This window comes from Condylostylus longicornis, unplaced genomic scaffold (genome assembly GCF_029603195.1).
Source record: "Condylostylus longicornis isolate FDR11 unplaced genomic scaffold, ASM2960319v2 ptg000013l, whole genome shotgun sequence".
In the NCBI taxonomy this organism is placed as follows: Eukaryota; Metazoa; Arthropoda; class Insecta; order Diptera; family Dolichopodidae; genus Condylostylus; species Condylostylus longicornis.
The window spans coordinates 17,460,751-17,485,995 of NW_026577982.1; the positions used below are offsets into that span (position 1 = coordinate 17,460,751).

General features: G+C 24.9%; 1 protein-coding gene across 2 annotated transcripts in view; it reads left to right on the forward strand.

Annotated features, from left to right (window-relative positions):
• Window positions 1-6,993: 6,993 nt before the first annotated feature.
• The window catches only part of LOC129605368 (homeotic protein ocelliless), a 64,741-nt gene continuing 46,489 nt past the window's right edge, over window positions 6,994-25,245 (forward strand). For both annotated transcript variants that reach the window (XM_055515079.1, XM_055515080.1), the window contains exon 1: window positions 6,994-8,553. The gene's annotated coding sequence lies outside the window, so the exon portion shown is untranslated. The remainder of the gene's footprint in view (window positions 8,554-25,245) is intronic.

Sequence of the window (25,245 nt, forward strand, 5' to 3'; positions counted from 1 at the left end):
GATACTAAAACAATAAAAAAATTTCAAATTTCACAGTTAAGAATTTTCGTTTAAGATTTTAAACCTTGTATTCGAAGAGTTACTAATTGTCTTGCCACGCATTGGTGTATTATTTTAAATAAAATATTTATAGTTTGTAATATTCGAAACTCTAACCTAATGTATTTTACGGTGATTAAGATAAGCCCAAAATGAATTTTAAAATAGAAATTACTTTTATAATTTCCACATTTTTATTTAATTTTCTTAGCAGAAAATTTAATGGAAGGAAGAAGCCGTATAGAATACCAATTATTGTGTTCAAAGTTTTCTGTATTCTAATGAAGATGTAGGAAATGTCCTCCCTTTCGACTAATGTTCAAACATCACGAGAAAAATTTTCTGGTTACACAAAATATTAATCCTCATTATCATTTTTGGTATAAATTTCAAATACAAAATTTCATTATCCTTTTTCTTTTCAATATATATATGGAAATTATTTTTTTGCAAATTACCTATATATATATACAAATTCAACAATAATATTAAGAAAAAAAGGATAATGATTGAAATATTTTTAAGGATGTTTAAAATAACAATAAAAATAAAGATAAAAATATCTTTACTTCTTTTTCTGAATTGGTAACAAATACTGTTATTGCGTATCCTAACAAACTTCACTGAATAAATTGTTGCTTAAAGAATATAAGTTGATTCCTTGATATAAACCATTTCAATACATAGAGAATGTTTGAAAAACAATATAAGGAAGAAAATATAATAATATATGAGTAATGAACGTTTGTATTTATGTAAAATATGGTGGATTACTGTTTTATAGCGAAAATTTAAAATAAAGATGACATATGTACGTCTATTATACATAAGTAGAAAAACGTGTAGGTGGCTATGCTCAATTATTGATATCCTCATTTTGTTTAAGCACAGTAAGGGTAATAATTAACCGTAATGAAGGTAATATGATAATTGTTATGAAAGTGTTTTTTGGTAAATTTCTTTTAATTTTATATTATTTACGAATAAGGAAGAAACGTTGAACAACAAAAGTTTAAATATGGAAAATTCAAAAAAGGATACTTTAATTTATTAGCTACATTATAAAGTAAATATAAAAATTCCATCCCAAAGGGTAAGGACGGTTTATTATACAAAGAATTATTCGCTTTACTGCATTTTTACTGGCCACAAATTAATTTTAATTTTCAATTTAATTTTTTTTTTAATTTTTCAATTTAAACTTTTGGAAGCATGAAATATTTTAATGCAAAAGTTTTAAGTTGAAGAAACGTGTCATGTTTTTCTTAGTAATGTCTCAGCTATAGAAAAATCAATGAACAAAACATTTTAAATTTATTATTTTAAACTATTGTAATTTTAATAATATTGAATTGCTCTATTAATAGTTTAACGGTAAAGTTTAATTTATGAAATTTTTTGTCTCTTTCCCACTTTTAATAGATACTTTTCTAAAGACAGTAACAGTGGTTATATGTTAACATTCGTTTTCTCTAATTTGCCAAATAATCAAACAATTAGAAGATTATAATAGTAGCAAAAAATATGTAAAATAATTTGTTAATTAAGCAGTAAAATCCTTTAATTTATTGCTAATCTATTCAGGGAAAATTGTGTAGGAATGGAATTCGGTTTTAAATGTTTTTATTTTAAAATAAAAGTATAAGGTGATTTAGTTTCCCTAAAGCATATAATATGATATAGATTAAGCATTTTAAAGCAACTTGCGCATATATGGATAATTAAAAAAAATGTGGTTTAACATTTAACATCAACCTACTCACAGTTATTATGCATTAATGTGCTTCAAATATAACCAATTATTACCATGCCATAAACCTCTTAATATGAGGTGCATGGAAAATATATTTACACACTCAGTTTAGGATGGGAGCATTGAGACAAAAATCCATGTTTTTGAAATAATCTATTGAAAAACATTTGAGTTCTAAAACAGCTACCTGCAATAATATATTTATCATTGCTTATAGTTTGTCGAAGTTGACGATTGTACTTGATTGAAAACTATGAGTACAAAAGTACATTTTTAAAGTATCGAGATCGACTTGCCAAAATTCAGATATGTCGTTGCCGTATGATAAGACAAGAAACTATTTTCTGCATTTTGACAGAGTATTGAAAAATTGTGCAAAGACATTTAAAATCCATAATAAACCTTATTCTTTGTGATATACACACCTGTAGGGTTAATTAAGTAAAATTTGCAACTGAAATATTAGAAATCTTTTAATGTAAGCATAAAATTTTATCATCATTCTATAGCCGCTTTCTATTTAAATGTTCAACAAAACTAATATTAATATTAATTAATTACCAATAAATAATATTTTCAAAAATAGATTTGTCCAAAAATGTTTATAGCACATATGTATTTATGTGCAAATATTCATACATATACGTACACGTTTAAATCCAGCCAATTATATTTTATATGTGTACATATACATATGAATATGCATTTTTATGTAAATACTTTTTTTTAAATAACAATCCCATACACAGACGAATCGTGTATTTTAATATGGAAACATTCATACATACATAACGTATATATAACTTTAATATCAAAGATATGTACGTTTATATTTATATAAGTTAACTGATTTTTATTTCTTTGAGAAAAATTCCATTTTGTCTAAATTTCATTCGCCATGTTTTTTTGTTATATCTAGTTTAGTAGGTTTTATTTTACTTTTTTCATATAAGATTTAAAATTCCAACTTAATTAAGTGGAAACAAAATGTTTTCAATTAATATTCCTCAACTTTTATTTTTATTGTTTCATACTTATACACATTTATATAAATGTATATGCATATTTATCAAAGCATATATGCATATTTGTGTTCACAGATTTTTAATCGTGCAAACAAAAAATATAAAAGAATTTAATTTTTACGTTAATTAATGTAAAATACTTTAATTAAACCAAAACATAAAAAAATTATTTCATAGCGCCATCTAGCTATTAATAAAACTTAATATATACATATATACTATTTAGTGTTTAAATGAGTTAAAGTGAAAAAAAATAGCAGGGCAAAAAAAATTTACAATTCAGCGACATCTTTTGAATTTGTGATGATAACAAAAAACTAAATTGTGAAATATTACTGCAGAAGTTTAAAAGTAAGAAAAATAAAGATTTTGAAATGTAAAAGAAAACGAAGTTTTTTTTAAATAAATTACCTTTTAATTGCTTTTTAAATTGGGATATGTACTCCAACATGTAAATGTATAATGGTTGCATATTTATGGGAACTTTGATTTAGAAATTTTCAAACTCATGTTAAATTTAGAATGATTAAAGTAGCAGACAAATGAATTCTAAAAACCTAACTATGCATAATTTAAGAAATGGTTTCAGATATGAGCTTTTGTGATAATTTTTATTTTCTTGGCACTTCAGTATACGAATGCATAAATTATGAAGACAATAAATTGAAAAATATCACATACTATACGTTCGAGGACTATACTTTATTTAAGCTTTCAAGTATAACCATACCTATATAACTTATGCATATGCATATAGACACGACAGACACAAAAAGAAAATTCAGCCCTAATCAACATTATTCCACCTTAATAATTGTATGAGAATTTTTATTCTTGGATTAAAATTTTCATTATTGATTATAAAACAATTTACCAACTGATATGGATAATCAATTTATAATTATAGAATTATTTTTAAAAAATTAAATAATTTTTTGAAATCTAATAAATTATTGTTAATTTTACATAATTCTTAATTAACAACTATTATTATATAAATAATATCAATTTATTTTTATCCTAAATCAGATTCAATTAATATTCTAACAATAATTGAAATAATTTACAATTAGAAATAAAACTACAAGTTAAATATATAACAATAAAAACAATAATAAAAAAAATTAATCCAGATTTGAATTTCTATAAAAAATGTGAAAATTCTTTGTTTACATTTTACTGTTTACATTATTTTTTTTTTCGTAAATACATGTGTGTGTTTATTTTGATATATATATTTTTTTGCGCTTTTAATTCACATATAATCTCCTCTTCATGTAGTCATGTCTTTCATATTCAAATGACTTTAACAGTAGGTTTATAGTAATGCTAGATCATACACACACATCTATATTCCATCATGATTTATAATTTAACCGTAAACACAGTTTTATTATTCTAATCAACAAATTTTTGAAAGTAACAGTATAACAATATTACGGCAATACATTCATCTGTAATAGATTGCGTATTATACTGATTTAAAGCATGCGCCACCGGAATAGCGAGTCTGCGAAAAATATTGAATTAAATAAGATTATAATTTTATAATATATTCATTTAATTAAAAAGAAATTAAAATTTTACGAAAAAAGAAATTGTATATACATATATAGGGCTAATGAAAATTAAGATAAAAGCAGCCTCATTATTCAATTTTGTTTGTTTGTTAATCAATTTTCTTACATATATAAGATTATTAATTATTAATTATGTGAACATACAATATGCAAATAGTATATGTATATAAGATATTTAGAACAAATTAAAAATTTTTAGTAAAAAATTTTCAGGAGCAAACAGTTTACAATATATAAATTTTATTAGATAATATTTGTTTGTCTGGCTAATTATATCGTAAATAAAATAGAGGCAGCATGCATGTGCGAATTTTTACTGCTTTTGCTTATAGAAACGATATTTTTTAACATTAATAAATAATTTCTAAAAATAACCAGATCTGAATGAGGAAGCATTTTTGGAAGTTAAGTAGCTGCTAGAATATTTTTAAAGCCAAAATTATCTGAGACTAGCTTTTGTTTGAATGAACACCCTGGAGAGTAAATTCATAATAAGTGTAAGGTTTCTGTCAGCTTATTGTTATATTAAAATTACATGTACATATGTTTTAATAATTCACTAATTTCATTAATTTATAGCGTTGAAAATTTGATTCATAATTTTTGGGCAAATAACAAAAAATTGCGCCTGTAAAAAAGCTGCGTTACACGACATTACTGAAGACGTTTCGAAATTTTTTTACTAATTAATTATAGAATATTTTTGTAAGGTGAAAATCGATGAAAGTAAGTTATCCCTTAAAAGAGAGATAATAAGAGTACTACGCATACAAAAATATCGGCTCATGCGTAGTTTTTTATTTGGTTATTTGTATACATAAATATCGATAAACTGCAAATTAAATTTTATATAGAAAAATTAATAAGAAAATTATTTCGTTTCGAAATGGACGAAAAATTAAAAATTCACGTTGTCTGCTCAAATTTTTTCAAATAAAAAATCAACCTTCTACTTAAAAAAATAAGGGAATACACAAGTAGTGAAATGTATCACGAAATGTAAAAGGAATAGAAACATAAATATATTATTAGAATATCCTTTACACAACTTTACACATTATTTCCATACACATTTACATACATAAGCACAAACACTTATACTGACATATTTTCCGTTCCCTTATTTAACTTTTTTTTTATGATAGAAAGGGAGCTCTTTAATCAAACTTAAATAAATATAGGTAAGAACTAAAGGACCCGGCCAAAAAAATATTTTTTATTAAACAACATTTTTCTGTTTTCCTTATTCTTTCTTTTTTATGTAACCATTTTACTTTTGCATCACATATCCAGATATATACATATACGCATAAAATAATTCCCCTAATAAAAACAGGCGACATATAAAAAAAACAAATAGACAAAAAAACGAATACAAAAGGCAAGGAAAAAAATAACTATAAAAGTCGTTCACATTTTTCTTTCTTTACTCTTTAATTCTTTTTCCATCTCGTTTTCACATACTACTCGTTGGAATCTCCGAAAATTTTAAAAACGCTTTTCATCTTTACACTTTTCGTTTCAGCAAAAAAACAAAATGTTGTACAATTGCGATCAGTTTTTTAGAGGAGTGGTTTGTTTTTTTTTTGTCTTCTTCTGGCATTCGAAATGCAATATGAATGTACATAAAAACACGCATCCTATATTTATTTTTATATTTAAGAAATATATGTGTTTGTATATAAGAATTGTTGAATTTTTCGTCTTATATGTAGGTACCCCATTGAAATCAAAATAATGTTGTTTTATGAGTACATAAAAAATACAAAATATTCACCCAGTAGGAAAAGCCCATCCTACTCATAGTTCGTAGAGCATATTATGCCGTTCATATTAGAACGCATGTCAATCAAGCAAACAAACACAAACATACAATACAATCAAAAAATTGTTTAGTTTATTCGTGTTTTACAAATATAGATATTGAAATGCTAGAGAGAGACAAGCATTTTTTTTGTTCATTTTTATTTTATTTGCAGAAGAATTAAAAAGAATTTTTTCTTTAAAAAAGTTTTGAAAGTGGCATTTGTAGTTATGAAAGAATTGACTAATGATGAAGGAATGTTGTTGTTGGCTTTGGTAGTAGGATAGTAATGTGGGTGCATTTAACAGTGGTTTGTTGATTTGTTTTCACAAAAAATCGATAATATGAGCGAGACGGATATATTTGCATGCATGGAAAATTTGAAATTTTATGAATGCCTTCTTAGTGTTAAAAGAAAAATGTTAATATCGATTGAAATTCTTTTTCTTATGTATTTTATGTATTTTCAAAATAAATATTATGAATTTGTGAGTGAGACTATAAAAAACTGGTTTTTTCTTTTTATTTTTTGATTTATATACTATTGGTATATGGATATTTCTGTATTTGTTTGTATACTGGTTTTATTTTGACAGTTTATTATTTTTCGTGTGTACATAAAAGTGAAAAATAAAAGCAAATGCAAAAGGTGTGTGTGTACGATGAAATCTACGGAATTGTTGGTTATTTAGTGCTGTTTTATTTTTATTCAAAAAACAAAAATAAAACAGCAAAAACTAAAGTGTTAATGTAGTTGTGTAACTTGTTTTTTCATAATTTTTTAAATAAGTGTTAGTAAGTCTAACGGGCTTTATATGATTTTCTTTATGGTAAGCTAGGAAATGTTTGTTATTTTTTGAATATGTATTTGAATATTGTTGTTGTTTATCGTACCTTGCTTTATATACTTTTTTTTGTGTTGTTTTTCTCAATTGGATAGGTGCGTAGTTAATTCTATACAATCAGTTTTAAAGTGACGTTCATTCGGTACGAATATTCTAAGATCACGTTGTATGTAATTGACGCCGATGTTATTTTTTTTTTATTAAGAGTAAAAATTGGAATTGAATTTGTTTTGTTTTTGTGTATTGCTGTATTAATGTATGGATATTCTGTAAAAAAGTAAAATTTATAAATAAAATAAATCTTTCAGAAAAAATTTATCTGTCGCATATACAAATAAAAAATTGTTTTTGAATTCTGAGTCACAGAGAGATTATAAAAAAAAAACAATATCTATAAAGTTTAAAATAAATTAAAGGAAACATAAAATCAGGATGCGAATAATATATTGTAATTTGAAAAATTAATGTGAAGCTTGTAAGAAAATAGAAAAGAATATTAATTTCTTTAAATATTTACGAGAACCCTGTTTTGCATCCTTTAGTATTCTAAAATTTTAATAGCATATAACTGCAAAATATTTTATTTTGAATTCTCAACTCATTGATTGATTTTGTAATGAAAGTGCACATTATAAAAGTCATAGCAAATATAACTGCAGAAGTTGAGATTTTAATCTTTCATATTATTTTATCACACATAAAAAGGCTAGCTATTAAAAAATTAGTAAATAATAAATATTATTTGATTTTATGATCGTATTTCTAAATTTTTATTTAAATATAATTCTTATAATATGAAAACTTGGGTCTACAAATTTCTGCCGGAAAAGTAATAATAATAATAAAAAATTTGATAAATAAAAGGGCATAAACCTTAAATTACTATAAAGAAGCTGTTGATAATAAACAACAACATCGATTTAAATTCGTCCTATTTTGTTATCTTTTATTAATTTAACAATTAATTTAATGTTTGGTGTCTTTAAAAAATAAAAAAAATAATTAAATTCAAAGTATCTATGTTTGTATATACTAAAATTGATTTCAGTGCATGATTTTAACTAAAAACACTCAAGCATAGCATAAAGGATTACATCAAAATTATTTCTAGCATTAATACAACATTGAATAATAAAAAATATTTCTAACAGTTAGAATGAAACCAGTGAAGTGAAATTTTAAAATAAATATTAGTAAATGATTATTGTCATTGCAAAAAATAAATTACAATTTTTTAAGTGCAAATATAATACTACTTAACAGTTGAATTAATTACATCCACACTTACCCAAAGAGTTTTAGTGATTTTCCATAATTATAAATATTGCAAATTTTATTTAAAAATTTGTTTAAACTAAAATTTCGATAGAAAAAGGAAAGTTTCATTTCAATAGTGTACAATATATAGCATACTTTCAGAGCTGTGTACTTGTATAGTACCTGCAACTACAAAAAATTATAAGCAAACCGAAAGGATCTTATACCTTTATTTCAATTATCGTTTTTGGTAAGTTTATGAACTATTTTTCTTTAATTTTTTTTTAGGTTTTTCCTAATATTTGTGTGCACTTAAACAACAAAAGTTCCTGTTTGAGACTTTTTGTGTTACTTTTTGACAATTCGTAAATGTGTGCGCAAATATAATATATACTTTTGTACTGAGCAAACAGTTTGAGTTCTCATCGGAACTTGCGAATATTTGTGGGATTATTTTATTTTTTCCTTCGAATAGACTAAAGGGTTTTAAGTTCAACATCGAGTTCAAATTCTCTTTGGGAAAAAAATAATTTATATCACATAGCACTATAAAATCCTATTTTTCTTGACTTTGGATTTCAAAGTTCTGCAAAATACTTCAAATTATTCTCGCTGTTATACCAGAAGAAAATATTGCATATTTTTCGGGGGAAGAAATGTTAATTTGCTGGTAAAATTCGACGTTTGAAATAAATGTTTTTCATATTTTACTTTTGTTTTTTTTAATATAAAATATTATCAATATTTTATAGTAATAATTATAAAAACAAAAGTTTTTTACTTTTGTTAATATTTAGTTGAACCTATCGTCACTACTGTTCTGCGTTTTTAGGGTTCTTAAGTGTTCTGCGTTTTAGTTAAAAAAAATTGTGGCAGTTGGTAAAGAGGTTTCTAACAGACAGAAACGGGCACATGGAAGGATGAATAAAGTGAATTTTGTAAACAAGTTTTTTTCAATTTTGTAAGAGATATTTTAGAAAAATATCTTTCATGCAATACCACAAACCTCTCATTTTGTTATAAGCATTATTATACCGTTATAGGCATTTATCTTACTAAAAATCTAGGCATTCATCTTACTGCATTCATTCATCATTTAACAATAGCTTTTCGAATTATTTTAAATCTATCTATCGCGGACCGTGTAATCATTTTGAAATGTTAATATTCGAAACTTCATATTACAAATGCTATTGCGACCAGATTACCCAACAGGAAATTTTACTTTCACAATTTTTGCATTATAAAATGAAATACAGAACGTGGGTGAATATTTATTAGCTTTATAAAAAGGTTTCCACGTAGTCCCGAGAGTAGTGGTTGGCCATGAGAAGTTCTTATTATTCGTGCTATATGACCGCAGCTATTAATAAGACCAGGATTGTGAAACTAATGTATAATATATGACACATTTACTTTCTTACACATAACAAGTTAACACATGCTAAGCTCAAGCATAGTACAATATATTAAATCAATTTTAAATTTTGACTTACTTTAAACTAAAAATTATATTAAACCAAATAGAAGGTTACAGATATTCTAAAATTACAATGCATGTATAATTAATTAAATTGATATCACTTAGAAATTAATAAATAAACTATAAGCAAAGATAACTTTTCTGACTTGTCCTTTGTAAGTGCTAACTAAAATTCATAACAGATTCATAATTCTACCAACGGATTTATGTTTCTCACAATTCTATAAACCAGAACTACAAAAAGATCTGGAGACAAGAGCTAACATTAGAATAGACGACTGCCTTCGGGAGAAATCAAATCAAATTCCATAAGTTGAAAAATGAATATCACGTCCACGACACCACGTCTTTTTGCTTAAAGTGGATAAGCCAACCAATATCTCATAAGGACATAAGAGTTTTATTCAGCCTATTCTCATAAGATGACGAAGCGCAAATCTTTAAAAAATTTTTTAAATTGATTCAATGCTGAAAATATGAATACTGTAAAAGGGCGACCAAACCTTTGAGGCTTATTCTAAATGGGACCAGAGACGAATACATACAGACTTCAAAATTTAGGAGTCATTAAACTCCTTTGACCAGCTTTTACTAAACTACATCATAGCTTTTACTAAATTAAAGCTTACCTTGCCAGTCACATAGTTGTAGGGGTTGACAAATGATAACTTGTTATCAAAGCAAACCCCCAGGTGTCTAAGTTAATCAACCCTACTAAGAATTTCACCTTTTAAGGTGTAATCTGAAATTATTGGCTGTCTTTGTCAGGAATAATACACTAGCGCACACTTACTGATCTTGATTTGCAAGTTGCTGCCAGTGCACGATCTGTAAAAGTTATCAAGATTACCCTATAGAGAAGCTGTATCATTCACAAAACAGATCCTCTTAAAAATATTTATAATCTACTGAAATCAAAACGGCGGTACAAGAGCAATGGACTTAAATGACTGCCATGAGAAACCCCTGATAAATGAGTGCGCTGAGGAGCCCCAAATAAAGACTCTACCATAAAGGTATGAGTTAACTTTCAAAATTATTGAAAATGTCGAAAGCTTTGCTAAAATCAGCGTAAATCACACCCGTTTAAAAGGATAGAGGTGGCCTACACCAGAATAGCCACCGTTGATTTCTTCTTCAGAAATCAACAGTTCTGATAATTACGGAATGCAATGGGAGTAAGTGTCATCATATATCACTAGCTGAAAAATTTTGGAATGACCGAAAGTTTAGCAGTAAGACGCGAATAATAATTAAAAAACTTGTTAATTTAATATTATAGTTGACAAATAATTTTATTCAGTTACAGTCATTTTGAATATTTCCTGAGCAAATTAATACAATTATGCTATTTAGAAGACTTAATATTAAAATTTTAAAAATCATGGAAGTGCTGTTTCTCTTTTTGTAAATACAAATTCTATTGCGGAAACAAGAAGAAAAAAGCAAAAAACTTTTATTGTGAAACTAAATGTATGTATTCATTACTAAATATATGTATTCAGTGACTTTTTAATTTAACAGTAAATGTAATGTATATTACTATAATAATATACAGCGCAAAGTAAAATTAGTGCAATTTAAACTAAATGCTTGATTTATCAAACTCATTTTCTATTTGTTAACATAATACTAATGCTCTTTAATAATTATATTTCAAGTCATAATACTATAAATACGCTATAAATACGCATTTTAATTAAGTTACTTAGATAAGTTCTCTAATAGAAAGAATGAGGAAATAAGACACGATATTTAACTGATAAAAACCAGTGACTAAAAACTGATACGCATACATTCTATACCTACATACGAAATAGTATTTGTACTCCAGAACAAAGAAGTACAACATTGGATTGCAACATTAACGACTTGTTCTAAATATTTGCTAAATTTTGTGCAAGTTTGTGTACTTAAGATTTCATCGTATAGGAATGTATGATAGAAAAAGGCTTTTTATAGTTTGTATGCAGTATATAGCGAGGTTCTTAATCAGATATTTATTACAATAATTTATTATATAAATGAATTTGAAATAAATAGATAAAAATAGGTAAAAATAGATAAAAAGAGTAACATTATGAAGTCAAATTACTCTTCTGAATTTTGATTATAAAAGAAAATAATTCGAAGCACAAAAATAATATAAAAAGTGGATTAAAACTCACGTACGAACAGATTTCAAGAAATTTCAAGAAAAATATCCTAATTTGGATTCGGTAATATTGTCCAACAGATTTTTAACTGGCCACTAACGAGTGCCCAAAATAAAAATTAATTTTCACGTTAATGCTTTTTTGAAGCTCCGCCAAATCACATTAACCCTTACAATGAGCCTTAAAAATCTTGGCTAGAGGTTTTGACATAAAAAAAAATTGTTAAATTTTCAAAAATAAGTACAATTAACTTTACATTTATATTTTAATTCGTGCTAAAGTTCAATTAACTCTATCACTGCCTTATTTTGGCTTGGGGTATTTAATTATAAATTTTTTGAAACTTGCCTTTATTTGTTAGCACCCCTGTATGTGTCTCTGTATCTGTATTTCATCCTTGATTTGTCAGCCGCAAATGTATATCTAAAATAATTTTAACATGAGTCTTCATTTATATTTGTAAAGCTATACATACATACCTATTAACTTTTATTGATCTTTAACGAAGTCCATTGTTAATTTTCTTTCCAGTTTAAGGTAGGTACAACAGAATATTCACCATATTGTATATGTTTCTAGATCATATACCTCTGAATTGTTTCCTGTCTTTTCTTTAAGCGAAATTATTTCATGTAGGTACAACTAATGAGTCAATTTAAAATTTTACAACAAATATGTATAACATTTAAAATCTGTCATACACTTCTAAGAAATTATACTGTTCTGTTGTTTGTGAATGACTTGGTTTGCCACTAAGCATGATATTTACAATCATTACATCGCATAAGTAGTAGATTATTATTTTATTTTAGAATTGTTTCATCAAGTTTTTTAATAATGATTTTTTTATGACATTCAATGTTAAAAAAACTAAAGGCACTTCATAATTTTTTTTTAATTTCATTTATTTTCATATTATTTTTAGAGCTAACTAGATATTTTTTAATTATGATTGCTGGTATATAATAATTAATATACAATTTACAACTACTTAATTATTACATGCAATAACCCTTTTTAAAGTACCCGGTGAGTTCACTGAAATTTAATGAGAAAATTTTTTACTACAATGACATAAATTCAAACAATAACATAAATTCTACATGACTACAAACGATAACATAAATTCTAAATTTGGGTTATTTTATTGCTAATTAGCAATTACTAAAATAATATGAGTTGTTAAACTTTTTTATAATAACAATAAAATTCATTAATAATCGGTTCCAGACAAAATTTGGTTTTCTCTGTTGTTCTTTTTAATTAATTTGTAAGCACAGTACAAAACATATTGTTACAATTAATGATTTAGACAAATTGTTATATTGTATTCAACACAAGATTTGTAATATTTATACAAACCTACAAATAATTTATAATATATGTGTAAGCGTATACGAGAGTACAGTGAAAGAGGTGATACGTAATATTGTGAAAAAATTTTATGAATATTAATTTATTAAAGTTAAAAATTTTTATTCATTCCCAATTATAATTATGTGAAAAAATGAATTTTATCATGAGAGTAACGAATTATCTTCTTCTTTTGTTGTTTTTTTACTTAGTTTATTAATAAATTTGAAAGTTCCAGTGTTAGACAAATTTTTTCTATTCACTTTAACCCTTTGATATTTCAATAATAATTGTTGAAAATTTTTTTAAATTAAAATATTTAAATTTGAGAATATGCACAATATTGTTAGTTTGGCTAGCGTAACGGTTGTGTAGTATAATGTCGTTCAGCACGGTAATTTAAACTTTCATAAATTGAAATAATTTTTGGGTAGATGACGTTGTTTTGAGGATTTTTTTTCGATGTTGCATCTGTATTCATGATAAGAAATTTCCAAACATTTTGATAGCGCTGAATTGAAAATTTTATTAGTTTGGCGGACAATGATTTGGATGAACTTTATTTTGTACCCCTTAAATAGCGATTCGATTTTTGCAAAAACAAGCACATTACTGTTGTGCTTAAAGCTTATGTATAAAATATTTTTCCCACTTATTTCTGCTACTTGTCTCACAAAACGTTCCTAAAATTAATTGGAAATTAAGATTAAACCAAAATGTGCTTACACATTATGTATTTGTTATTAGTATCAGAGTTTAACATCTAAACCCACTGTTTTTGATGAAAATTTACCTAACAAAAGATTTATCATAACATACAACAGCATACAAACAAATATTAAGAAATTATTTTTAAATTTTAAGTATAAGAAGTGTCATATATTTATTTGATGGCGAGATCCAAATTTTGTATACAATAAAAAAAACCAAACCATTAAAAACATGACCGCCACCATATAACACAAAATTAAACAGACATTAACACAATGTTAAACCACCTTCCAAGAAATTTTACTCATATTCATCATTAGCATCAAGTATAAGGAAATCTTTTTGCGATGGAATATATGATGATTATAACAGAAACTGTAGTGCTCCTGCTGAATTTTTGTAACATAAAAAGTAAAAATTATACAAAAGAAAAAAAAACCAAAATAAGTTTTTATCGAAATTTTTAATAATAAAAAAAAATTTACAAATTTTTATACTCGATTATTGACGTGTTATAAGCCACTTTGGATGACCATACGGCGTGACGCGAATTTCAACGTTTTGTTTATTTTTTGTTTTATGTTTCTTTTTTAGTCCAGTGTTTTACCGTCGTTGTAGTCGTCGTCGTTGTCTTGTTTTTATCTAAAATTTGTTTTTTATGCTAATTTAGCAAATTGATTTCTCGTTTTTTGTTTTTTTATTTTGTTTTTTTTTTGTTTTTTTTTATTTTTAGTATTATTATTAAGTATTTCTGTTTTTGTGGTTAAAATAAATGGGATTCCTGACTGATACTAGAGATGTGTTTTTTCTTTATTGTGGTTAGTTTTTGAAAAATACTCAATTTGAGAAACTTTGTCAGAAAACATAAAAACGATTATATCTGCAGTTTTTTTTTCAAATGCTTGCGATAGCTCTTTAAATTAAGTAAAAATATAAAATTTGTTATAAAATTAAAAAGTAATTGAATTTTGCAATAACTATTAACAGATAAAGGTAATTTGTGTGAAAAGAATAAATTTGCGATAGCTAATTAAATTTACGAAAGGTTTTTTCATTGATCTAATGATAAGTAATCAATTGAGTAACTATAATTTTATCAACAATGAAATATTTTTGTAGCCTGTTTGAAGGTAATATTTGAAATTTAAAACAAGAACACTGAATTGGTAAAATTTTTATTTCTTAAGTTTTTTGCTTACATAAATGGATGTGCAATTGCAATCTTTAATTAAATTTTCGAAACAAAAATTTTAAATTTCTGTTCTAATGCATTATAGAAACTTGAATCTATTAAAAAAAAAGATTTACGGAAATTGTAAATAATAGAGCAAATGTAAAATGAAAAACTATTATACGAAATTTGCATAACATTAGTGGTCCAATGCAATGAGAATAATTTAGACTAAGTGGATGTGGTCCTTTCTAATGAATACTATAAAGTAGTGTGGGGTATTTGGAAGAAGTTTTAAAAATTTTTCTGTGGAACTCTTTGCCATTCAGGAGTAAGAATTTTTTTTTTGAAAATTTTTACCTATCTCCCCCCCTCTAAAAGTTATACCCCCCAAAAACCTAAAAATGACCTTTTTCATCTATTTGTTGCAATGAAACTATAAGCATTTTTGAAATTTTGCAAACGCAGAAAGGAATGTGGTTTGCTTCCCCTAGCGCGATATACTATAGTTAAACTTTAGAAAAGCAAAATGGCCATTCATTTTTACCGTTATCTAAAGTCCTTTTTTTCCAAATTTTCGATGTCGTTTTTCTTCTAGACCCCAGCCTGTAGAAGCTTGAAATTTTAGGAGCTTTTAGACATTAATAATTAGTTCATTTCGTTTGAAGAAAATTTTTTTCCATCTCCACACCCTCTCAAGTTATCGCCTCTTGAAATTTGTAAAATTTGAATTTTTGACACCTTATATTTCCGAAACAGCAAGCTTTTTCAAATTTCTATAAACGCAAAAAGCTAACCCCACTTTATATTAATTTTTGCTTTATTTCAAAAACTGCATAAATTGTTCATCCTAAATATATGCAATCCTAGAAATAGTTTCGTATATGATTGAAAATAATTTTAATAGTGTGATAGGTATACATAGACTGTATTTAAAAGCAGAATTTTCACTTGTTGAAGGAAAAAGTGCTACAATACAAACCATTGGTTTGACCCAACTTTATTCTTAGTTGCTTATTATAATAATTTGTTTATATCAGAGTGCAAAACGTTATTATAACTTTTAAATTTTGTTTTCTGCTCAAAAGCTAATTAAGTTTACTTTTATTATAGTTCCACTGGTACTTTTATTAACTGGCACTTAAGTATATTAATTAAATTAAATCAAAATTACTAAAATTGTTATTCGAAAAATTTTAAATTTTTAGCCAGATTCTTACTTTACAACATTACGAATTCGAAAGTATCGCAAGATAAATCTTAATAAATTAAAACGATAAATTAATTTTGATAAAGCAATTATTTAATAATTATGTCAGAATCTTATCTATAGTCACCATTAAGTCATCTCATTCAATAAACAATATTTATCAATACCAATTTATTTAAAATAAAATCTTAAAAAAAAATTTAATTTAAATTATTAAAATGTCACCGAATTGGTTCTCCAAAACAAAACTAGAAAAAAGAAAGAGACAAGGTTTTTCAAATTGAAATCGTGTTACCATATCACAATTTTACGTTCTTCTTCACTTCGCTGTAATTTTTAATAAAGTTTTGTATTTTATTTAAAAAAAAAAATAAATAAAATTTACTAAAACAAAAATCATAAAGTCAAAAATTAAAAAAAGCTTTTTACAAATCGATACTTTAGTGTTCAAATTTGATTTAGTCGCTATTAAAGGTAAAAAACAGATTTGCAAATTATGCGTGTTTTAATACCTACATTCAACCGATTTGATCTTGCATACCATTGTCTGAAAATTAGTTACAATTAGTAAAGATTTTTCTGCATTTCAAAACTTTTTCTTCTCGATGCGCAAAGGAAAAAAATTGGGGCTTTTAATTTTTTTTTTTATCTGAGAAATTATAAAAATGTTTATATACATTCTGACACCTTTATACAAGTTTCAGTGGATACCAACAAGGAAATAAAAAAATTTTCATTCAGATTTTTCGAATTTTAAATTTTCTAATTTGTTTTATTTTGTTCTACTTTTTTTAAGGAGTGAATTCTTACTTTTTTGAATTAATTTCTTACCCTTCTTCTTCTATATATTCTTTGTCATCAGTTATCATTATTACCGTCATTACCATCAACCGTCATAATTGTTTTCTTTTCCTTTTTTTTCTCTGATGTCATTTATTTTATTTTGGTAACAAAACAAAGCATCCAACTACATTCACCACAACTATTTTTATTACATGGCCGTATGCAGCTCAGGTTGATCTAATAATTCATTTTCAGAAAATTGGAATCAAAAATAAAGAAAAAATTTTTTAGGGACCTTGAAGAATAAAAATTCCTTAGTTATAACAATAAATTGAAATTTCAAAATTCCACTAATTTTCAAATTTTATGAAGACAGCAAGTTAACATAATAAACAGAAAAATCTTAAAAAATTGGAACGAATTGAAGACTGCTAGAAGAAATACGTACATATACGTACAAAAATTTTTGGAAACCAGCAATGCGTAAAAATGCTTATGTGTAAGAGGAAACCTATGAAACTACTTATCTTGTTATATTTTTTTTAGATAATCTATCTTAGAATTTTGGCAATTGTATTAATTGCCAAAAGAACAGATTGCAAATTTTTAACTCTTGTAGAAATTTTTGTTTTTACAGACTTTTTGTTTGATTTCATTAAACTTAAAAAAATTGACATCCCTATTTTTTATTATTGTGAATTTTTATTTAGATAAATAGTTGAAAACACACATATTTTATTTCTTTTTCTATTAAAAGAAAAAACCGAGAAATAAAGGTCAATTCTCATTGATCAAAGGTTATAAAATTGAACAAAAGAACTAAAACTGAACGTCTAAAAAAAAAACAAACCAAATAAAATTCTTTGGTGTTCATCCGGATTGAATCACCAACGATTGACCGACACAGCCGTCGGTATCTTTATTTTTGACTACATATATATAAATAAATTTATATGAGTACAAGATAGAATGAACGGTATTTGTATTTAAGGAATTTTATTAGCCAACGTTTATATTCTGATACCATTTACGGTCCAAAGATATTTATTATACTTACATTTATTTTTTAATATTTAATTTTATTCTGTGATCTTTTATAGTTTCTTACACAAAAAAACGTATTTCCGAGTCGCTTCTCTACAGATATTATGTGTATGCAATATAATAGATGAGGTCCAATTGAAATGGAAATTAAGAAATATTTCTTATAATATTTCTTCTCTTATTGTAAATGGAACCAATTCTAAACGCGTATCTTTTACTCGTATACATTCACTATATCGTTTTTTTTAACCTAAGCATTTAGAAATGAAAAATATCAACCTTTTCTTAAAGGTTGATTTGTTTGGAAATTACCATATATAGCGGTTTAAATGATACCTTAGAAATTATTAATTTTTATTTTTGTGACTCTATTTTGTTTTCCTGGTTTTTTTTTTGGGTTCTAACAAAATTTTATTTGATATATTTATCAATTTCTAAATTTTTATTGAATTGAATTTATTTTTGAAGTTAGTTTTAAAGCAGGGGGGCTATTTTTCTTTCAGATAACACTTTCTATACACATATTTTAATTTTATCAAACTGCATCTGTTTAAGATAGCTTTAGTTAACACGATCTATTGACTCTTAGTTGTTAAATGCTAATAATGTTGATATTAAATTATATTTATATGTATGTGTGTACATATTAAATGCTTATAACATAATTATTTTCTTTTTAAAGTGTTAACAACAGACTATTTTGCGATTTCAAATTCGATAAACGACACCATTCGGTTGGTTTTCTTTTCGAGACGCTTTTATATAATTTTAATAATAAAAATTTTTAATATTTTATTTTAAAAAACAAAAAACACAAAGTAAATTGAAATCGATTTGAAATTTTAATTTTAAACATATTGAAGCTAATTAAGATTTCCAAGCTTTTAGTGTTGCATTAACTCAAATTTTAAAAATTCAAAGAAGTTGGACAACATTATTTTTTACAAATTATATTTTTGATTGAAAAAAAGTTTTGATGTTTTTAACGCTAAATACTCAAATATATTTTTAGTAAATTTGTAGTAATAGAATGATCCCTTTGGCATTACCCCTAAACAAGTCAAAGTAAATGTAATGTTAAATAGAACATCTTTCGGTCGTTCCTTTCTAGAAAACAACAATTTTCTATTTACATTATTTTTATTATTATGCCAAAACATGTAATGAATATTGCATACTTTTAGGATAAATCACAAAATTATAAGAAGCGTTGACAAAATGTGACAGCTAATTAGGTTAGTTAAAATTAATATTACAGCTCTATATTAGGGGTGATAATTTCGTTCCAGTTCGAGGAATTGCATTCGGTACTTGAGATGTATTCTAGTTGTCCACAGCATGAATTTCATTTGTTCTGCATTTCTGTATGAAGAAATTATTTTTCTTTATCAGAAACTTTCATAATAGGCTGTAAAAAATAGATTGATAAAATTTTTCTCTACTGGAAGTTTTTTAAAGAAGAAATTTCCCAAACCAACATCTGGGTAAGATATTTTAAGCAAAACAGCTCAAATTGAAAAATTAAACCAATCACCGATTGAAGTTTAAATATCATCTGCTTTTTTTTGCTTCTTCCCGTAGAACAGGAAAATAATAGTGAGAAAAATCATAAGTAGAAGCACGCCATCATTAAGAAAAATAATGATGTACTTATATACCATTAAACAAAAAAAATGCACAATTTTGTATTATAGGTACATAAGCGCTTGAAATATTACTAAAAACGCTCTTAAATAAAGAAAAGAAATTTATTGCATTTTTATTTTGAAATCTTACTTTGTAATGACTTTTTTCGCATTAACATAAGTATTTATTTTTTTATAAATTAAAGTTTTTTGAAATAAATTATTTAATTTGATTTAACATGCTTCATATTAATGTATAAATTAATATTAATATTATAACCTGCATATGAGCGTATTAACGTTAGTAAAGTAGATAACAATATTGGATAACTTGGACATAACTCTTTTTGAGAGAATGAAAAAAGCAAATAAATAAACAGAATAAAATAGCAATTTTATAATAAGAACGGAAACAGAATATTTTAGTGAAATTACAAAAACCCTTGACGGAAAGGTGTGTTACGGAGCTTGTAGATATGCAGCTGATATGATCCAAAAATATCTTCCATTCTTCATTTGGGATTTGATGATATGTTTTGCTCATTTAGATCCGGGTACACAGTTCGGTTAAACCATTAAGAGTTGCAAAAAAAAAATAATACGAATAGGGTGAACAATTTCTTTGCTCTACAAGAAAATTTTCAATAAATTTGATTTTCCTTTCTTTTGTTTTTGCTATGAGATTACTCTTATGAGTATAATACTTTTGCTTTTGAAAAATAATACGAACTTTCCTTACATATTAAGTAAATAACTAACAATTCGTATAATTAGTGCAAAAATGATTGTTCTTATACTTATAATTTTATAAATGAAAGGCTAAAATTAAATGAATTAAAAGAATATTGGAATATTTTTGGAACAATAAAGCTGAAATTAAATTAAATAATACAACTTATAAATACTAGATCGTTAAATTCCTGTTCACTCTTCACATATTATTTTGTACGTGTTATAAGAAACCTAGAACCCTTTGTTGATATTTAAAATCAAATTTACACATTTACACCTCTTGAAATATGTTTTTAAATAATTACTATTTAAACAGACAGGAAATAGCGATTTCGAAACTTGGTTTCGAAAAATCATTTTCTGTTTTATATAAATCACAAAAAACCTTTCACTCTTTTTTAAAATAATGGGATTCTATATAGAAATATAAAATCAAAATATAGGCGTATAAGCTCAACATCCCTGAAACTATTAAGTCATATATCCATAAATATTTATTCTTTTCGCGTTGTAACTTTCATCTTGCTCCAAAAACTATTAAAATTAAAGTATGGAAAATTTGACGAGAAAAAACTTAATAGCAATAAAATATTTCATTTACAATATATTTGGCTTTGGATAACAATTCAAAGAAAAATCTTTGTAACTATGTACATAATTTATAATAAATGAATTAAAGGGCGGAATGTAAAATATTGATTGTAAAAGAAAGGAGAACAAAAACGACCACAAACAAGCACAGCTTCATTAAACTATTAAACGGTAGCATAATATGATCAAATTTAAGACATTTTTATTACACTAATGGTCTATACTGAATATTTCATGGGTTAGTTTGCCTTTTTTTTTAATTTGATATTCAAATAGAGAAGAGCTCCCAACAAAACTAGTACCATGCTAAAAAAAACGAATTCTTATGCACAGAAGTACTATTGATCGGCCACCTTTATTGTAATTTATTCTATAGCTAACGATCATAAAGTATGTAAAGGTATTTTTCTTTCATATTTTTATGTTTTTAAACATACATTTATGCTACGCAGGTATATTATATTGTCAGTAAATTACGCACGATGCTGTGTTATGCTGCAATATGCAATAATCAATACTCAAACAATAAAAAAACCATAGTAAGCTGGTGAGTATCTGGTACCTACGGAGCATTCAAATATTTTAAAGTTTTTGTGGTGTTATTGATATTTTCGTTGCCATTAATAAAGAAGATTGTTTCATTCTTTTATTACTTATTTCATATTTATAGACATTTATGATGATACCAAAATTGTACGTTTGTTAAAAAAAATACTATGTGTTTTACAATGCCTCTATGTAAGTTCTAAACAAGGTGTATGCAGATATATATACGAAAATATTTTAAAGAAAAATTGGAAATTTAAAGAACAAAGAATATGAGATGCTAAAAAGTACAGGTTTTTTATATGTGAAGAAAAACATATTTAATTTTATTTTTTTATTTTTTTTAAATCTTTAATTTTTTTTTATAATAAAAATCGTTTATCCAGCGAAAACATATTTAAACCGTTGTATTTATTCGTTTAATATTTTATTAGGATCTTATTTTTTTTCATATTTAGTTGTCTTGTGTTTTCTGTATAGGAGTCTAGGGGAATAACAAGTAATAAAAAATGTTATAAATTATTGTTATTTATTTTAATGTCGAAAATTAATATTGCTACTGTTTTTTAAATAATTTTCATAGAATTTTTTTTTATTCTTAAAATTTACATCAATTAAATCAATTCGAAAAAAATATTAACAATTCTCTAAAGCAGGATTTCGTGAGCTTCAAAGAAATAAATTTAAGTTTTACATATGAAAAATTTTAATGAAAAATTTGTATGGAATTCGCATGCAAGAAATTGAAATCAAAAGATTTTCAAAAATTTTTGAGGAAAAATTCTTTTTAGTTTAAAATTTTTCATTTAAATTATAACTGATATTCTTGAAAGGAAACGGTAAATTATATCGTTGCTATTATTTTGTACCGTAAAAATAATTTTTTTGGAATAAAGTAAGTAAACCTTTTTAAAATGCATTCTATCACCTCTTTTTAATACATTTACAATTTTTCATTACAGTATAAATCTGGGACTCAACGAAGTTTTATACAGTCGATTTAATTAAAAGCTAATTTTTTCATTTAATATTCATTTTATTAAAATTATAGTTTTACTAACAAATAAAGTGGCAATAGCAAACAAAATTTTGTTGTAGCAATTTTATTTTCTCAAATGAAATAGATAAATCTAAAAGATTTTTTTCCTGAGGAGTTCCTTGTATGTAAAACTTCATTGAAAGAAATTTATTTTTAATCCCCTCTCTTTTAACAAAAAGTGTTGATCAGGTGATAGTTATAGAATATTTGAGGTATTAATTCTCATAAGATGATCTTGTATATAAAAATTTGAACAAAATTTTTGTCCATTTACATACACAGAATTTAAATAATGAGTGTATTTCTTTCATTGATGATTTTTTACAAAATATATTTCAGATACATACATACATATATTCATTTAATCCGAATTCTTTTCATGTTTTTATACTCACATTTAATAAGCATTTTCCACAAAGATTTCAAAAATCAAATTAAAAGATTATCGGTATAAAAGACTTCGCTTTTATAAAATCAATAGGTTTTTCTCATATTCTTCATAATGTGAAATTAAATTATGTATATTTAAAATGAAAACTTTTGATCATTTGCCGCCGGTATATTACATAACATGGTATGTAAAGTTAAGTTATATAACGCAACATGCATTATTGTTAAGCATCCATAAAAATATTTTTAATCCTTATGTCATATTGAACCTTGTATTTGATTTAATACAATAGTATGTTTATGTATAACTTGTGTAAGCTTACTGAACAAGGAAGCGGAAATTTAAAAGAAAAAAAGACGAAGAGAAAATCTGTTTAGAATCTAAAGTATGTTTTTCTTCTTGTAAAACTTGTTTATATCATGTGATTACAATAAATTTGTTTGAAAAATTCTTGACATACTTTTAAGTTCTTCAGGTTAGTTATAGTTACACACTCTTGAGTTAATCAAACAAAATTCCACAAAAAGAGTTCAAATTCTTATATAATTCTGAATATCCTCCTTTACATTTTTTAAATAGTCTCATTTTTTATATTAAATAGAAAGATGAGAACATATGGTTAAATAATATTAACTATTGTTAATTAATCTCATTCTAATAAAAATTAATTTAGGAAAGTCTTTTACTTTGAAAATTACTTTGTAATAGTTCTAAGTTAGCAAGAGCAATATTATAATTGTATTACAGTTTTGAAATCATTTTTATTTTCTTGCCACTTTAATTTCACTTTAACAATTATGATCAAAAGTGATGTTATTGAGTGTGTACTGCAATTAAAAGGTATGCGCTTTACATAAAATTAGTAATGAATAAAATTGTAAGTTGGTAAAGAAAATCACTTTTAATACAAACCTACGCTAATTTTTTTTCATTAATTTTTCTTATAGCGCAACAATCTTGTGTTCAGAATCTCGTTCTCTTGACTCTATGTCTTGTCTGCTATTTTTAATGCATATATTTGATTATATTATATCTGGTTAGCAATATTTTTAATTTGATTTTGATTGACATCAATCCTTTATATTCAATTTATTTGCACAAAAATTTATAAAAAAAAATTCTCTCCAACAAATCACTTTTAATGTTGTGCTAATTTTTCTTTCATATTTTTTTTTCTTTTTGCTTGTTTTTTGTATAAAAAAAATGAATTTAGATCAAAAATTTCAAAAGATTAAATAATTTCAGTTATTTTTCTTTTTTCATATTTTATTTTTTACTTTAATATTAATTTTCTTGATGTTTTTTTTTGTTTTCGAGAACATTTTTTTCCTGCTGCAATGCAAAAAAAAGAATTTAAAAAAAAGAAAAATGAAACAAAACTTGCAAAAAATTTAAAATTAGCACTTTGTTTTTGGCACGCGTTCTTTACCACCACTAAAAGATTAATTTGATACGAAAATGTTTGTTTATGAATTATGAATAAATGTGTAGAATTGAAAACTTTCAAAAGTGTCTTTCTACATTAAATATTTTGTACTCTAAGTACAAGTGGAAGAATTTGAATTAAACTAGATGTTTTAAAAGGCATTTAATTTTATGAGAATTAAGATTATTAAATTGCATATGGTATGAAATGTGAATATTTTTAAATATTTTAATGCTCTTTACTTAAATGTTGTAAATTTCCAAGAATAATTAATATATGTTCGCTCTCTTAAGAATTAAAATTTTTTCAAGTTTTTATTTGCTTAAAATTGACTACTTATTGAAATTGAAAACAATTGTGAAATACAATCCAATTTCCCTATTTTTCCCACTATTTTAAACATTTCATATTTTAGGGTTTTTTTTGTTACATTTTGTATGTCATAGTTACCAATATAAGTATTTTGAAATAAAAGGCATTTTGTGAAAAACGCATGAAATACAGATGTTTCTCCCACTGTATGCATTAAATGTTGAATAATTCAACTACTAGTTTGTGTATTTAATCTTTAAGAAAATTGTTCAATTTTTCAAAACTTGTTTTTCCATATTATTGAATTCGAAAATAATATAATATGAATGTAAGTATGTAGTATGTAGATACCTTGAAAAATTTAAAATT